At 46.2% G+C, this 18,474-nt stretch overlaps 1 long non-coding RNA gene across 1 annotated transcript; it reads right to left on the minus strand.

Moving 5' to 3' along the window:
* Positions 1 to 1,752: 1,752 nt before the first annotated feature.
* LOC121457479 lies at positions 1,753 to 17,933 on the minus strand. The gene is made up of 3 exons (XR_005975764.1): positions 17,908 to 17,933; positions 17,705 to 17,817; positions 1,753 to 1,764 (listed from the first exon to the last, which is right to left on the minus strand). It is a non-coding gene; the product is annotated as an uncharacterized LOC121457479 (long non-coding RNA).
* Between the last annotated feature and the right edge of the window lie 541 nt (positions 17,934 to 18,474).

Below are 18,474 nucleotides of genomic sequence, written 5' to 3' on the forward strand. Positions count from 1 at the left end.
ATTAAGTTTTTATCAGAGATTGATGTAGAATTTTATCAGGTGTCCTCCGGGAGTTTATGGAGGTCTTTCCTCTTTTAATCTACCTATGTGATATCTTTTATTAATAGATTTCTGAATATTAAAACATTATTGTATTCCTAGAATGGATCTATATGGCATATGAAGCTGTTGTTTGCCACTGACTATGTATTATTTAGGGCTGCTTCTTCTTCTTCTTTGATTCGGCAGCCACATATTGCACCACACCAGGGCCAGCCAGCTTAGACCAGTTTCATCCTCCAACGAGAAGAAGCTGGAGTTTCTGCCACTTTTCAGGTTTCATGTTTAAGTCTTGGGGGTTCAACACTGCAGTAGGAAGCAGGTTTGTCCCTGTACTTTCGGTGTCCATGCCACAGGGGGGTTATTTGTCCTTTTTTCTATTTCAAGCCTTTACCCAAACCCTGGAGAACTCTGGAGTTATTCTGCACGAACACCGAATTAAAAACAAAGCCCTTAATGGAAAGAGAAAGGAACTGACACCACAGGCTAGTCTGAAAGCGTTTCAACGTTATAGGAATTAGGGCTCTGGGGAGGAGTCTCGGTAGGTAAAGCACTTCCGGTGTAAATATGAGGACCTGAGCCCAGATCCTCAGCCCCCATGTAAAATGTGTGACTGTGACCCCAGAGCCAAGAAGATAGATGGCAGAGACAGGTAGTCTAGATGAGATGGTTTGCTTCAGGTTTAGTAGGAGAACTGAAAACTCCATTGTGTCTCAAAATACAAAAATGGAGAACGACAGAGGAAGAAACTTAACGTTGACCTCTGACCTCTACACACACGCACAGGTGGGAGGGTACATAGTAAATGAACTGACTCACGAGCTATTAAAATTAACCTGTGTGCGACTTTGCATATTTCACCTCTTGACTGCTAACCTGTAAGGGCTCACCCCTTTTTCAGGGCAACATGGAAGTTTCTGTTTTCCCAAGAAAAGTCTGCATCTTTGTTGACTACTGAGTCAGAGATTGGACTGCGGAGTAGCCATTCGATTAGCTGCAGAATCTTCTCATTTTCCCCCTCAATGATAGCCACAAATCCAACATTTTACATATTTGTTCTTCATCCTCTCTTCTTCAATCAGATTTACCAGTGGTCAATCCATCCTAGTGACTGTTTTGAAAGCTCTTGAATAATATCTAGTTCACTGTTTTCAACATTCAAATTCATAAAGCTCTCTTTCATTGCTCTCACAGTTTATTAATAATCTTGAAACTCCTGTCTTCGGTTTTCATCATCATGAACTTAAAAGTGTATTTGGAGAGAGGAGTGCAACATTGCTTCTCACTCTTGCTTAATAGTAAACATAATTATCTTTTAAAATAACCTTTGTCTACTCCTTGACAATGTCACACATGTACACAATGTCTCTTGACTATAGCCACCCCCCAACTTCCCTCTCCACTGCTCCCCCACATTCTAACACGTCCCCATCCCCCTTTCACATCCTCTCTTTTGTTGGAAACCACTGAGTCCAGTTAGTGCTGCCTGCTGAAATGCTTATCAATCTTGGTTTCCTCTTTTGCAGTGACCACAGGTGCAGTGAGCTCCTGAGCGCCATGGCCAAACCATGTCCAGGATCTTCCATTCTTCCTACCCCAGCTTCTGTGCTGTTTCCGGAGCCTGGACGTGGTAGCTGCAAATGCCTCATTTAGGGCTGAGCATTCCGTTGACACTATTCTAAGTCTTCTGACCAGTTATGAGGCTCTTCGTTGACTTTACTTCGGCTGCCCTTACAGAAAGAAATGCCGGAAGCCACAGCTGAGAGCAGCAACAATCTATAGGCGTAACTATAAATATTTAGCAACCATACTTAATGTGATTCATTTGATCCTAAATGGACTGTGAACATGTTCCCTTAATCTTCATATAGTCTCATTTTTTAAGAATCCTGAAGCTTCAGACATGGTCCCTTTTATCACTGTTCACTGGATGAATATATTAGCCTTTAAGTATTGGTAAAACTTGTGATTTCATGAGTGCTATGACTGTGGTCTGTGCAGTTGGCCCGTGTTTCTTTATAACTAAGACTTTTTCCTTCAGTCATCAGTCCCTACAGATAGACGGCAGACATTGCCCTCCTTTGATGATTGATGCGAAGCCCATTAACCTTTGTTAAACTCCAAGTTGGTGCTCTTTACATATGGCCTGTTTTTACTTTCCCTGCTGTTTTTCGACTTGTTCTGTGCAACTGTTTCACGTTAAACTCACTCGTAATTATGACATTGTGGTTTTTTCTCTTATCTTTCATTTGGTTATACATTTTATATTCTAATAATTATAATTTCCACATAAAAGTTTATGATTCATACAAATTTATGATTTCTGCTTTTTACCAATACAAAAGCAAAACACTTGAAACTACTTAAACTCTAATTTAATATGAATACTCCACTCTCTAGGTTATTTTTTTCATTTATCCACATATGTCTTTATCCAATCTCTTATTTTATTTATTATATTATATATAATGTTACTATATTTCCTATATAGCCAAGACTGACCTCCTGTTTTGGACTCTTTGGCTCTGATATTGCAGATATATGCCACCGTGCCTAGGTACTTTTTTAAACTTTTCCTTACCTTTTTTTAGTTTAAAAATGACTAAACTTACCTTTCAGTTGTCTTAGTTTTGTTTCCTGTGGTAAAAGAATACCCTGACAAACCAGCTTGGAGGGGAAAGAGTTTTGTTTTAGTTCACACTCCATGCTACAGCCCACCACGGTGGAGAAGTCAAGAGGCAGGAGCTTGAAGCAACTGGTCATTCCACAGCCGAGGACAGAGGGAGGGAATGCATGGACACCGGTGCTCAGCTCACTTCCTCCACTCTTAGAAGTTCAGGAGTCTCTGACTAGGGGATGCTATCATCTCACTTCGATTAATGTAGTTAAGATAACCCCCCCACAGACAGGCTAATATGATCTAGACGATCCCTCATTTAGAGGCTCTTTCTGGGTGATTCTACATTGTATCAAATCAACAACCATAACATAACCCACCATCGCAATCCCACCCCTGGTCAACTTGACACACATGTGCACAAAACTATAACTTTCACACCCTTTCCCCAAGGCTGTATGTTTGTCTCATAATGTTAAATACAGCCCAAATTTAAAACGCCCCATAATCTTTAAGAAATTAAACATTTTAAAAATCCAATGTGAGCTCCTAAAAATAAAAAAAAAACAAATCAAGTCTCATACTTTCAATATCTAACAGCATAAAGTAAATGTTCTGATTCCAAAAAAGGAAGACATGGATCACAGACGAGACCAAAACCATCCCCCCCCCCAAATCCAGCAGAACAAACAACAAATCTTAGAGCGTCCTGTCCAGCATCCGGAGTTTGTAATATAATCAGCTAGGATCAAACACAGTTGGGTAACCCCACCTTCCACTCTGCCGCCTGCGCACACAGCATCTCCTCCAATGAGCAGTACCCCACATGCGGCTCTCCTTAACCCATGACTCCTAGTTCTGACGTCACCAATACTCCAGGGTCTCAACTGCAACTGAGGTTTCACCTTCCCAACCTCACAGAACAGTCTCTCAGTCCCTCTCTGCAAGAGCTCCAACCCTGCCACACCATCCCTGACTTCTGATGCCTTCCTGGACCCCCTAAATCTTACATCATTCATGCTTCCAGAACCAGTTCCACATGGCTGACACAGCACTGCCAAGTTCTGCTGCTAGCTCAAAATGTAGCCTGGCCTGCTTGGACCACAGCTACATCAGTTTCTGTGTGCTGACCCTAGGGAAATGTTTTTTGGGGTGGGGGCAATGAACTCCTTTAGTTTAGGCTTTTGCTTTTTCCTTTGAATAAATTTGGATCATTACATAGTTGATCCTCTGGTGAATGGAGTTTTACCCTCAGGGCACTTCTCCCATTCTCTCACTGCAGCCCAGGTAACTTCTCCACAGTGGTGCCAATTGCCCTCTCAATTACAGCAGCCTCTCCAGCATCAACTTGGATGGCATCCTGCTAATCAGTCCATCATCTCTCCATGCAACTTCACTCTGGATCTCAGGAAACAGGCAGAATGATGCCAGATTCTTGACAAAAATACCACACGAAAGGCCCCAGTCCAGATCCTGACAGAGTCCTTTCTCATCTCTGAAACCTCGTGAGGCAGGTGTCCACTGTCCACATTTCTCTCAGCAAAACCTCGTGAGCCAGGCGTCCACTGTCCACATGTCTCTCTCAGCAGTCTTTACTTCCAAGCTTCCATTTGAGCAGCACAGTAAGCTCTGTGTTCAGACCTTAAAGGCTTGTCCATCCCGTGTACAAAACTCTTCCGCATTCCTCCTACAAAACAGTTCCAATGGCTTAAAGGCCACACAGGCTTATCACAGAAATGCTCCCAAATCTTAATACCTGTTTCTGCCTTTGCTTTGTTACTGTGATAAAATACTCTGGCCAGAATAAATTTGAGGCCAAATTTTAGCTCACACTTCCAGACTACAGCCCCTCATGGCCAGGATGTCACAGTGGCTAACAGGCACTCAATGACCATGTGTACAAAAACAAAACTATAAATAATTTTTAAATGCATTAGTCTTTGAAATTCAATTCCATGATATTTTATGTTCATTTTTTTTAAATTTGCTGTGTGCATGTATTTTTGTAACTGCATATATCTCTGATAAGCATGTAGAAGTTACAGGACAAGCTACAGGCGTCCATTTTCTCTTTCTACCCTGTGGGGCTCCCAGAACAAACTTAAGTCATCAGGCTTGGTGCAAATGCTCTTACTCACTGAAGCACCTTGCTGGCCTGATTTTGTTTGGTGACACAGGATTCCTTCATGTCCCCCAGTGATAGCTCCAGCTGGCTCCCTGCACTACATGCTCTTCTTTGGGGATGGCCATTGTGCATATGTTTCCTGCCTTGCCCTCCGAGCTCACAATTTTTCCCTTTTAACATTTTATTCATTAATCTCTTTCCTCTGGTCTCCTGTAACTTCTCACTTTTATTTTCTATCTCCCTAAATTAGTGCTCTATAATCAACTGCCCACACGGCAGTTTTAATGTCTGAATTCTTTGAGCTTGTTGAGAGTTTTCTTGTATCCGGTTACAAGAAATACCTGGCCAAATGCTTATCATCCTAACAGGTTGGGGGTTGAAGCTGCGTATTAAAAATTCAAAGCCAGTCTTGAAAATAGTGAATTTAAGGCCTGTCTGGGCTACATTAGACCTGGTCTCAACAAGAGCACAAAAAACTATTCTCGTTTCATAGGTTCAAAGTCTCCCTTGACCTTGATGGAAGGGCTGGAGAGAAGGCTCATCAGCTAACAGCTCTTGCTGGTCTAGGAGATGGAAGCTTGTTTCTTTCACCCGTGTCAAGCAGCTCACAATCACCTGTAAGTCCAGCTCCCTCTTCTGGCCTCTGTGGGCAACTGCACTCAGGTGCACATACAGTACACTCACAGACACACAGACAAAGACATACTTAAAAATGAAATAAATCTTAAAATTTTTAAGAAAATTTTAAAAATGAAGAATAGGAACTAGAAATGTTCTGGAATTTCCTAATCCTTTTTACATAGAAGGTTTCAGAGTCCACAAAACTGTCTCATGATAAGTTGTGTCACTGCAAAGAAAGTAGTATATTTCTCCTATCCTTGAGTTGGGTTTAATTCTAGACAAACATTTCAGGTACAAGATAAGGATGAGAGGGGAAGTTTCTCCAAACGTGTGGTTAGATTGCAGCACAGTTCATAAGAAGCAAACCCGGTCCCTTCTCAGGCCTCTTCTGAGTGCTTGGGAACACCACACTTCCAGAAGAAGACTTCTTGCTCTTTGTCTGACTGGTGGCTGGTGGCTGGTGGCTGATGGCTGGGGTAGCTTAGATGGCTGGGAGCTGGAGTGGCTGGTAGCTGATTGCTGGGCAATTGGTGGCTGGGGTGGCTGGTGGCTGGGGTGGCAGGTGGCTGGTCATGTCCAGATATGTTCTGCTTGGTCTCCTGGATAGCACCTTCTTGGCTCAGGAGAAACAATACAGTCTGAAGGGTCTTTCCCAGAAACGTTCCTGAGAACCTCTCCATCCTTGACCAGATGAGACACTCAGGTTGGCTCTTCCATCCACACAGTGCTATGTGCAGAAAATGTGGATAGGGTGTTCTATGGTTTCCACTGCATGAGCTAGGGTAGCCTCCACTCCAACCTTGAGTCTTTACTACCTTCTCCTTTTCCCGGTCCCACGCACGGAATCTGCGTAGTAAAGGACGACAGATGTGATAACTGTGGGGCAAAGAAACAGAGAGCGGACAAACACACCAACCTAGCTGAGAAGGGGGACAGGGATCAAGGTCAGGGAGGGGACAGGAGAGGAAACTCAGCACCCACTGTTATCTCCACACATAGGAGAGGAGGCCACTGCTGTGCTAGGCCCTGAAGGCCACTGATCACACCCAATGCATCCCAGGTACAAGTCGGCTCAGTTCTTCTCAAAGTTGCTCAAGTGTAAAAGTCCAGGGAGAGGAGGCTCCAGCCTTGTCCCTGAGGCTCTTCTGGTTTCTCGCGTCCCTGGAGGCAGAAGTTAGCAAGCTCTACAGCAGCACCTTCTGGCCAGACCGGGACCTCCACCCTCCACCCTGTGCTTGCTGGGGTCAGCAGCTTCTTAAAGTTCGCCACTCCTCAGCCCTGCACCCGGGATCTATAACCGTGATTCCTCCACGCAGGGAGGACGGACCCTCTCGTGCTTGCATTAAGAAACATTCTTATTCTCTCCTTCCAGGCTCAGAAGCCATGAAGGTAGAGCAGTGTGCTTTCCATATCACAGTGACTGTAACATTTCTTTGAGACCTGAAACCAAGCAGAGAAATATGAACTTCCCGGACGCGGGCCCGCTTTGCTTTTGTTTTCTAAAGAAGCCCTTGTTTTGCGTGACTGATGGGAGGCAGCGCGTGGGAACGCCTGGAAATCTGCAGGAAGGGAGCTGGGAAGGCAGCGGCATTCTTTATCCTGCTCCCCCATCGATCGCCTCTAATGAGCTCCAGTACAGCTGGGGCTAATGGTGCTGCGGCTGGTGTTAAGGGCAAACGTGGGAGAAGATTTCCAACCCAAGGGGCTTAACAGTTGCCGGACGGCCCCGGAGCCCTCGGGGCGAGGATGCACTTGAGAGGTCACTGAAGCAAATGAGGGGAAGATTTGGTGCCTCTGGAAGAAACGTGCAGGTCTGGGTTTGGGTTTTTTTTTTCCCCCAACAGAGACTACAGGCATCAACAAAAACCCTCACCTTCTCTCGCTAGTCATTAGTCCCTGACCCTCACCCGATAAGAAGGATCCTACTAGAGCCGCCTTATCCTAATTATGACTCATCAGATGGCAGCAATCCTACCCAATTAGTGGAGCTTAAGCAGGGGGCACTTCACAGACTGAGGTCCAAGCCCTGAGTGATCCAAGGAAGGACAGAGCCTGCTCCAACTGCCCCTAACCCTGCTCTATTCCTCACCTAGGGGTCCAGGCTACCATTTGATCTAATGTGCTTGATATTTCTTCTTCTGCGTTGCCTGCTGCCCCCCTACCTCAGAGATCTTAGAGGGGCCAGATGAGTGGCCTTAAGAGGGACAGAGGCCAGTGGCCTTCAAGGGACAACTAACTGGTAGATCCTATAGAATGTTTGCAGTCACATGTTAGCACAGACAGGGGGCCACGGGGATTAGACAAGATAAAAAACCAAGACCGGCAAATGCCTTCGGGGATGGGGCTCTCCACACACCCTGAACTTTAACAGCATAATGGAGTTATTGCAGTGGGAAAAGAACCCTGAGCCAGCAGAGAATGAGGGTCTGCTGCGACTGGGGGATGAGACAGCAGGGGAGGGGAGGGGTGTGATGGGAAACACATCCTCTGCTTTGCAAATTGCCCAATCCACTATTTATTTTAATGCTGTAAATAAGCAATTTAAATGGTACCCTAGTTCCATAATAAGTAATGTGGTAATGTGATACCCTGAGGTTACAACAAATTATTTATTAGTTTTTTTTATTATTATTCTGAGGCAGCATCTTTATAACTAGGAGATTTTCATTGGGTCTGATCATAAAAAGTATGGGTGCAGGTGTGGCCCCTATGTTAGGAGCACTAACCCCTGACACATGGATTTCTATAAAGTTGCTATACAGCTGCAGAAAGGTCTTTCCCCACAAAGACCACACACCCAAAAACCCACCCTGCACACACACACACAGAGAGAGAGAGAGAGAGAGAGAGAGAGAGAGAGAGAGACAGAGAGAGACAGAGACACCGAGAGAGAACAGTAAAAAAACAAGAGTCCCAAGATCAGGGCTGACGTCCCCAGAAGCCTCTGAGTTGAAGGCCATGCACATTAAAAAGAATGGCTCAGCCACACTTAGTGACATGGAATAGAGTGGCAGGAAAGCAACAGGCTTGAAGTCAGACAGCTAGCTAATTGACAGCCCAATCTTTCCTGGCTTCAGTTTCCTTTCCTGTAATTAAAGTGTGTCGATTAGAGAAACCCTTAACAACAAAAACTGAAAGAGAAAAGAATGGTTCAGAGTGGCAAGAATCTTGGAGCGTCTGCTCCTGCATTCCTGCGACCAGGTCTGGAGGGCATCAAGTTTAACAAAGTCTGAGATCAACTTTCTCAGGTCAAAGATCAAGAATTGCAGTAGCTTTTCTTTTGGACCAGGAAAGCATCAAGGGTAGGGGCTGCAATGGCCACCACCACGAAGGAAGAACTTTGTCTGGCATGAACTGAGTGTTTGTCAGTGCTCACAGTCAGCTAAAGAGCTTTTTTGTAGCCTAGTGTCAGGCATGACTAGTCACAGGGAGACAGAGAAGCACAAAGCCTGAGCTCCGAAGTTTGAACAAAGTCAAAGAACCCACTGTGGGCCAGCTGTGACTAAGACCCAAGGGAGAGACCCAAACCCAGTAGCTGGTGCCCAGAGCAGGAGCCCAGGGGTGCCAAGGGATGCTGGGGCAAGGGCTGTAGGTACTGGTCGGGGCAGAGCACACCCGAGAGCAGGCAATGAGGAGGGTGCAGAGGAGGAAATGATCCCAGGTGATGGCAAAGACAAGAAAGGAGCAGAGCAGGGATATCTAAGGAGGGTGTTAGATGATACATAGAAAACTCTCCAAAATGCATTAGCAAAAATACACACCCAAGCCGGGCGGTGGTGGTGCACGCCTTTAATCCCAGCACTTGGGAGGCAGAGGCAGGCGGATCTCTGTGAGTTCGAGACCAGCCTGGTCTACAAGAGCTAGTTCCAGGACAGGCTCCAAAGCCACAGAGAAACCCTGTCTTGAAAAACCAAAAATAAATAAATAAATAAATAAATACACACACACCCAAAGTATTAGAGGGATATAGAAATGAAATGCATGCGTGGGTCATGAGTTGTGTGCTTTTCTTTATTTCTAAGCACTCTGTAGTGGGTGTGCCTGAACATTAGGATGAGAAATACAGCGCATTCACAAACACTGCCCTGGTACATTGTAAAGGGACTGGTAGATGGTAGAAGATGCACTGGAAAGATAACCCAGCCAAAGCCGGAGTCAGAGGGAAGGCATCCAGAGAGTCAGATGCAAGGTCCTAGCACAGCCATGGCACTCCAGAGGCCCAGGAAGCACCACAGGAAGTTCCGAATCTGGTCCATCCACAAACTCAGCTAACTTCAACATCAGCGGCTTCTTCTCTACCCCACGGAGTTATACCCTGAGAGACGTACATTCTCCTCACGTTGCTGCAGATGGCAGAGATGCAAAACATAGTGGGAAATGAAGAATCTGGGGGCGTAGTGAAGCTGCAGCTGATAGACTAAGAAAAACAGAAGTCACGGGTCAGGGTCAGGAGCATCACCACGCACCATGCCCCGAGATGGGAGTTGGAACCACCTGGCTGCTCTCAGGTGTTTGACTGCCTGAGGAATGTAGCCTGCCCCTGCCCCTTATGCATCCCATTCCTGCTCCTTATGTTGCAACAATCCAGACAAGACCCCGAGTTGTCACATCTGTGGTGCAAACCCTCACCAGACAATTAGGTTTTCGATTTAGTAGGATTCAAGAGTTGCCTATCACTCCCCGCATCCCCATGCGTCCTAGATGACACCAGTGTTTCTGAATCCTCTCTGTACAGATGTGATACAGATGTGCCAACTCAGAAGGGCTGTGAGTCTTTTGGGAACACAGCAAACACATCACTGGTGTCTGAAATAGATTCATACCATGATGAACATCACAAGACTAATTAGACAACACATCTATCCAAAAGCAATCGCTACAAACTGGAGATAGTGGTCCAACAAGAGTTTTGGGAAGGGCGCCAGAGGGAGCAGGACCTTGGTCATAGTGCGCCATTAAGTCATGTCAGCCTCTCCAACTACAGAGGTTCAGATTGCTGAAAATTAGACACTGAAGAACCTTGAGAGGGCAGCACAGCCTTCTGTAGAGCTGCCAGCTCCCCTCTTCTTCACATGCCACGCAGCCTACGACATTGCTCAGCTGACTGTCAGCACCAGCAAAACACAGACACGAGGACCTGAGCTAGATTCCCAGAACCCATATAAAAATGGGACTTGATGACACACATTTGTAATCGCAGTGTTGCTAAAGTAGTCCAGTGGCCAGCCAGACTAGTCTAAGATGTGAGTTCCAGATCAGTGAGAAACCTTGTCTCAAAAGAAAAAAAATGTGGATGACTTTAAATTAATAAAATCTGAAGTTAACCTCCAGCCTACCACACACACACAATACACACACAAATACACAAATATACACATACACACAGACATACACACACATATAAATACACACATAAACACACATATACAAACACATACACACACATACATACACAGAGACATACACACATACATACACACATACACATACATACACACTCAAATACACACATACACACACAAACACATACATACACCCTACTTCACAGGCATATTTTAAAGTACAGATATGTAATAAGAGGATAAAAATCCCCGTGAAACAGTGACAGGAGAGGTCCAGAGTCATATAGACCATTTTCTCCAGACTTGGTTTGAGAGCTGGTGGAATCCCAGAGGACAGACTACAGCGATACCAGCCACAGAGCTGGGCTGAGTCTGCGAAGCTCAGCTCAGGAGCCATCTTGTAAGAAGCGTGGGGTTCTCTCAGAGGACATGTGAAAGTGACTCTTCATTGTGAATGTCATCCTACCTGAAGAAATGTCCAGCCCAGAGGAAACAGGTGGAACAAGCTGAGGGGATCTGAAATAATACCAGTCCCAAACACAACCTGGCATACACCTTGGGACTCCATTCAGATTTCCTATGGACGTGAACCCCAGTCCTACCTCAGTGACAAATTAATTAGTATTTGAGCAAATCCTACAAAACTGTGATCAGATCTCTGACTTTGTCAGGATGACAGACTCCAAGCCCGTTGGTGGATTCCACCATCCACAGCTTACGCATAAAACAGAGGGTTGCAGTAAAAGAACCTGCTGCTGCGGTTCTCAGCTTGTTGAGAAAAGCCACGGGATAATAGGATCTTTACTCTGGGAAGAAGTTGAGAAACTAGCCAACCTGATCCCCTTATTCCCCAGAGTGATTTGTCTGGGCTTCCAGTGGGAAGCCAAGGGTGCCTGGTATGAGTCCCTTGTACATGGAGCTGGGAGGCTTCTGACCTGATGGGGCCTCACCACACGGAAGGAGACACATGACATCCTGGCTCCAGATGCGTCTTCCTAGAACTCAGAGCCCTCTGTGCAGGAGACCCAGACTCCTACAGAGACCTACAACCCAGGACTCACCATATTAGACAAGATGGTATCTATAGATCATGTGGCCTACAGGAAGCTGGCCTCTCCACATCTTCCCGCTCTGCCTACTCCCTCAGACTCTCGTCCACACCCCAGCCTCAGTACTCCATGTTGCCTCTTAAGCCTGGGCCTCACTCACGCTGCATCACTCCTGCCTCAAGTACATTTCTCTTTTCAGCTGGGCTCCTAGAGCCTAAATGTCAAAGATGACTGACCGAAGGCCCACACTTCCTCCTCTCCCCATCATTTGGCAAGATGGACTCCCTGTGGAGCAACAATGGGCACAGAACTCCAGGAGGCAGTCACGTTTTGATGTGTTTATTTCTGTCTCTTCAACAACCAACAAATACTTGGCCCATAGGAAATCCTTAGCGTTGACAATGTCTGAGAAGGACAGCGAACGGTCATCAAAGCTCTCCTGTACGCACCCAAACTGAGTTTCATACCGACAATGTAGAAGGTATGGACAATCCACCTGAAGTAAGAAGACTGTGAGTGAAGACCCAGGGACTGGTTGTGGAGCAGAGATCTGAGTGGGCCAGGTAACTACAGGACACTGAGCAGGAAGTTTCAGGGCAGAACAGCCTGATTCCTACCGCAGGTGCCCTGATCTTCACGATGGCATTCATCCTCTTTCTAATGATTCTCTGCTCTGAAAAGATGAGCTAGGGATGGTTTTATCTAAAAATCATCTTATGGACCATGCAAGCAAAGGAAAAATCAAGTTTGCAAAGAGTTTTGGCTTTTATTCCATCATCACTGCATGTCAAAATAAGTGTGAGAAAACAGCTGACAAATTAAGACACAGAGGAGGACTATGCTGAAGGGATGAGGGATATGGTGAGGAGGACTATGCTGAAGGGGTGAGGGATATGAGGAGGAGGACTATGCTGAAGGGGTGAGGGATATGGTGAGGAGGACTATGCTGAAGGGATGAGGGATATGAGGAAGAGGACTATGCTGAAAGAATGAGGGATACGGTGAGGAGGACTCTGTTGAAGGGATGAGGGATATGGTGAAGAGGACTATGCTGAAGGGGTGAGGGATACGGTGAGGAGGACTATGCTGAAGGGGTGAGGGATACGGTGAGGAGGACTATGCTGAAGGGGTGAGGGATACGGTGAGGAGGACTATGCTGAGGGGATGAGGGATACGGTGAAGAGGACTATGCTGAAGGGGTGAGGGATACGGTGAGGAGGACTATGCTGAGGGGATGAGGAATACGGTGAAGAGGACCATGCTGAAGGGATGAGGGAGAGTTGCTGGCACTCTAAAACTCTCAGGAAGGTGAGCAGCAGAAGGGAAGGTTGGCACAGAGTAAACAAAATGTAAGTTCTTCCTGTGTTTGGATCCCTGTTTCCCATCTGAAGAGCCAAATGGGAATTCACGGGCAATCGGGGAGGCAGCTGGAAGGCAACTGTTGAAGTGTGAAATACAGCTTTCTTTCCTTGTTCATTGGAAGAGAAAAAACCCCAACTCTCTAAGTAGTGACAAATCACAAGAACACAACAAAAATGCTTAAATATTTTATTTCATGAGGTGTCAGGAGGTCCCCGTGATGGACCTGTCCTACGCGGTGACAGTGCTACACATAGGTACACACAAATGTACAAAGGGGCTGAGAACTAAGCACAAACACAAGAAAGAGAATGTGAACACGGCGAGCCTGAAGAAAGCCAGCCAGCTGCATGGAGCAACACCCTGATGCTGAGAAAAGACAATCATCAATGCAATTGGTGCACGGAGCACACTGCACAGGGGCTTACTGTCCCTTCTCACTGCAGCGCTACAGCTATCTCAAAGTGAAACAGATCTTTCAGAGAAAGCATACAAGATTTGGACAGCATGGAAACCATGGTGCCCAAAGCAGGGGTGGTTGTTACAATGTTAGAGCAAAAAAATGCTCGCTTGTGCTCCTGTCCCGCTTCTTCTGTGCGCTTTGTCAAGCCTTCCTCCCAGGCTCTGTTACTGGTGCCGTCTCCCTGCTGAGTCTGACTCGAGAGCACAAGACAAGCGTGTCACACAAAAATTCCATCTCGGTGCAAATGAACAAACGTCTACAGCCTACATATCTTTACATCTTAAAAGGTGGAACCAAACTGGCAGTGTGGATCGGTGGTAGAGTACTTGACTGGTGGGAAGGAAGCACTGGGCTCAAACCCTAGCACAGCATAAAAGGAGAGACTCATAGGATTTTGTTAGAAATTTTTTCCTGTGTCCCGGTGGGAGAAGCGCTTGCCTCTCAAGCATGAGGACCAGAGCCCAAGTGATCACAACCCAGAGAAAAGTCTGGCATGCAGTGACCCTCCTGGGATTCCAGTGTGTTGGGAGGCAGAGACAGGGGTTCCAGGAAGAAGTGGCTAGTCAGCCTGGCCAAATCAGCGAGAGGCCCCACCGCAAAATATAAAATGGAGAACAATAAAGATACCTGACCTCAACTCCAGGCCTTTGCGTGTATACCATCATATGTACATGTGCACATACCTGAGAGAAAGTATTATGTCCTTTTGAAACCTCTGGTCCAAACTCTAAGCAGGATTCTGCAGGTCTAATGGGGACCAGGAACTCATTTCTGGGCAGCCCTGAGGCTGCTCAAGTGGTAAACCGTGATTGACCATTAGAGATCTGGGGTTTTCCGGGTACAGAATGAGGGAAAGGGGATGCCATCTAACAATCAGAATCTGAGAAGGGTCTAGAATGAGAAAGGGGCTGTACTTACTAGGAAAGGAGTGTTGAGAACAAGGATGTAAATAGAGCCACTCCACACAGCTCCTGGGGGTTGACTAGAAACTGACTTCTGTAGGCATCTCAGATGGGATTCTGTTTTTAAACTTAAAAACCTTTTAGTTTTGTGGCCCAGCTTCAGATACCAGAGAAGGAAAAGTAGACTTTCAGAGAACTTAATTCGCAAAACAATCTAACTGTAAGAAAGAGGTGAGACCCAAAACTATCGGCTCTCAGCTTCCGGTTGTGTCGTCTAGACGCCATAGTGGCTATCCAGATGCCTCAAGTAGTAAGAATTCAGTAACACGACTGTTGCAAGGCAGTCCACATTGCTCACAAGCTAGGGCGCCTCTAAGCACACTGGTGGAGATTCGAGTAACATGTTTTCATGTCTTCATGGATATAAAGCATGGCAAGAAGAATTGAAAAATTACTAATTGGTATATGTTTTATCTGCAAAGAGTCACATGAACGTGTGTGTGTGTGTGTGTGTGTGTGCGTGTGTGTGTGTGTGTGTGTGTGTCCCCAGAGGAAGCAGTTCTCTAAATATTATACTGAACAGACCCCTGCTCGCATTGTTTAGAGATGGCATGGTTTTCGAAGTACATAACACCCTGAATGCCCTGGGCTCTCTGGGTTGCGGAGGAAAGATCACACATTAGCAGCAGAATTCTTTGTCCTCTGTGCCACAGAAGTCTCTTCCTTCAGGAATAATACTTGGAGTGTGAGTCCTTTTCAGAATCTCTAGAACGTCTCATCACCAAAACTCTGGGTACCACCAACCAAAACAGAACTGAATGTTCTGTTAGTTGCTTCTGTCCATGCTTAGACCAAACGCCTGGCAAGCTGTTTAAGGGGTGGAGATGGGGTGATTCCAACTTCAGTTGGAATAAATTGCTTAAGTCGGAATCACTAAGAAAGAATGGATACTATCTGTGGAGGCAGGAAAGGCATAGCAACAGGAACATGAAGCTGTTGGTCCCATTGCATGGACACTAGGGAAGAAGAGACCAAACAGGAAGAAGGTCCAGGTCTGGACTAAGAGACTTCAAGTCCCATCCCAATCCCAGTGATCTACTTTTTCTAGCCAGGCTGTATCTCAAAGTCCAATCCCAGCTGGAATCAGACCAGCCTAAGTTTTATCCCCTTCCTAAGCCAGAGGAAATGATGGGGAGGAGTTTGGACTATGGTCCATAATTCCAGGCTTGGAGCTAGGACAGCAACAGAGGAGCACCACTTAATGTTCAAAGAGTAAGAGGTTCACATCCTGCTGTGCATTGTACTCCATTTTCCCAGCAGGGTGTGAATCATCGCTCTGCTTCCTCTATAGGGAAAGTCCATTGTTCAGTGAGCCACTTGGCTTTATGTATGTGAGTGACACCTCTGCCTGGTGGCATTCTGAAAGGTTCTGGATATGCAAAAGGCACGGGGGGGGAGGTGTCAGTTGCACAGATATGTGTGTCTGCAAGCACACATGTCCATGAGCTCACCAGAAGACCAGAGAAGGACATCAGTTGTCCTGTTCTGTTACTGTCTACCATATCTTCTGGAGATGGCTCACTAAGTCCCAGGACTGGGTTGGTGGCCAGTAAGCTCAGTGATCCTCCTTTCTCTACTCCTGACAATCACCCTGAGGTGACAGGCACACATGCAGCCATATCCAGCTTCTCATAAGCATCCTGGAATCAGGACTCGTTTGTCATGCTCGCGCAGCAAGTGTACTCTTGCCAATGAGACATCTCAGCCCACAAGCCACTTGCTGCTTTGTCAGAGAGCTAGGCACCTGTGCAATTAGATTGCATGTGACAATGGCAACCTCAAAAGAAAGACCCATAGTCTCAACCAAAGCAGACTTCTGCTTAGCCCAGCCCCAAGGAGTAAAAGCTTTGTCCAGAAGAGCAGTGTCTTCTAGTCCTCTAGGTCCTGTGGGCCCCGTTGGCCAGGCCCCACGTGGCAGAGTCAAGAACAACCTTGCCAGGCCTGCCCCCGGGCCCAGGCAGTCCTGGTTCCCAACCCGACGCTCTAAGGCTGCAGTTCTCGTTTTCACAGTCAAATTCTGTCTTCTCTGCTGTGGCAGGACATCTCACCTTGAGCTCTCCTCTGCTTTCAGACATGAAAACCCCTTATGGACCATTCCGGAACCATGCCAGAAAATTACCCTTGCTAATCACAATGACATAAAGAGAGACTGTGTGCCAGGAAGCCAGACTATACTATCTCCGCAGCAACTGTCAGGGAGGAAGCCATCCTGAGTCACATTTAGAGAAAGAGCTGAACACTGTGCTCTCTCAGGAACGGAAGGGAATTCCCCATCTTTCCTGCTGTCTGCCAACAGATGTCTTTACCTCAGAGGACACTCTTTCCGCCTGAGAATGAGTGGTTTTAGAGGGGGCTGGCTTGGACTGGCATGCCCGCTTGGATTCCTTGCTTCTCCACTCTTTGTGAGGAATACTAAATTCTGATGCTATTTCCCGCAGAGACACACTGATTCTGTATTGGGTCACTCTAGAAAAGGCTGGATTTTTAGATCACAGAACTACACGTTAATCCCCCCATCCCTGTTTCTGAGATCGCATTTATCCTTTCTTGGGTATGTTGCTGGTACCTTAGCCTTTCTCAAAGTTTGATCTCTGCCTGGGTCCAATTGTTTCTTCCTGTAGTTCTCTTTTGAGTTCCAAAGACTTTACATCTCTTTTTATTACATAGCCCTGGCACTAACACAGCCCTGGTTGCACCTTTTTGTACCAACAGCTGGATCCAATTTGGCTTAGTGTCCCCCCTAGAATGACTGAGAGCGCCTCTTCTTCCCATTTTCCTCAGGCCTTTGCAACAGTCCACACCAATCTCACTGCATTATTTCCTTCTAACAAGAGCAAAAACTAAGGCAACGAAAGAAAGGAACAATGGCAGAGAGAAATAGCATGCCAATCTGAGCAAAAGTTTAAACTCCACCAGGAGACAGTCTGAATGCTCACTAACCAATTCACTATTCTTCCTTCCTCTCCTGGTATCCTAACTGCTCCGGGATTTTGTCTGAGCCAGAGAGCTCTTCTTGTTCCCCTAAAAGACACAATCTCAGAGAAAACATCAGGAACTCGCAATTGGCGCAGCAGACAAGGAGCCAATTTGCACAGAGTTCCCTCCGCTTAGGAAAACAATAGCTCACCTCCTCCATTTCGCGAAACCATTCGGAACAGAAAAGACTGCCTGGAACAGAAAACCAAGTCCTGAATCCTGAAAGGCGATGGATCAAGGTCTTTCATCTAGGAAATCTTTTAGCTAAAAAGAAAGAAGGGGGTGAGAACATCAATCAGATATTATTTCCAATTATTTTTCAAATTGGAACAGAAAAAGCAAACACACACACACATAAGCCTGACATGGTGTTACTGGAGTTTGTTGCTGGAAGGGAAGTCCTTGCTTATATTGAAGTAAAGTTCTGAAAATAAGCAAAGAACAGATTTATTGATTTTGGGGGAGTCTGGGTGTAAAAAAGAGAAAGAAGAAAGAAGTGCTCTTTGCCCGCTCTGTCCAAATGACATCCCAAGTGGCCTCTCTAATGGTGGGGGAGGGGAGGGGGCAGGTGCCTATCCGGGCACATGGACAGAACTGCCCTTAGGCTAGGGCTAATGGTATTGGCTGAGCCTGCTGTAAGCCTCTCTTTTCTAATAGCCAACTTTCTATGTGCGAGAAGACAGGCAGATATTGATTGGCCCAAATGCCCTTGAGTTGACAACATCTGAAATGAAAATCCACAAGGCTAGCACAAACTTTCCGCAAGTTCAGTTTCTGGAATCTGATTACGACACTGGCCCGTGAACCTGCTCGCACACCAGAAAGCCACCCTCACCCCTCTTATGTATGCCCAGTTGGCCCCTGTAATTGGAAGGAGTTAAGTGGCTTCGTCAAGCCTGCTATTCAAATGTCCAGCAGGAA

This window comes from Microtus oregoni, unplaced genomic scaffold (assembly GCF_018167655.1).
Source record: "Microtus oregoni isolate MIOR12 unplaced genomic scaffold, Mior012 000016F_ref0000370, whole genome shotgun sequence".
NCBI classification, from domain to species: Eukaryota; Metazoa; Chordata; class Mammalia; order Rodentia; family Cricetidae; genus Microtus; species Microtus oregoni.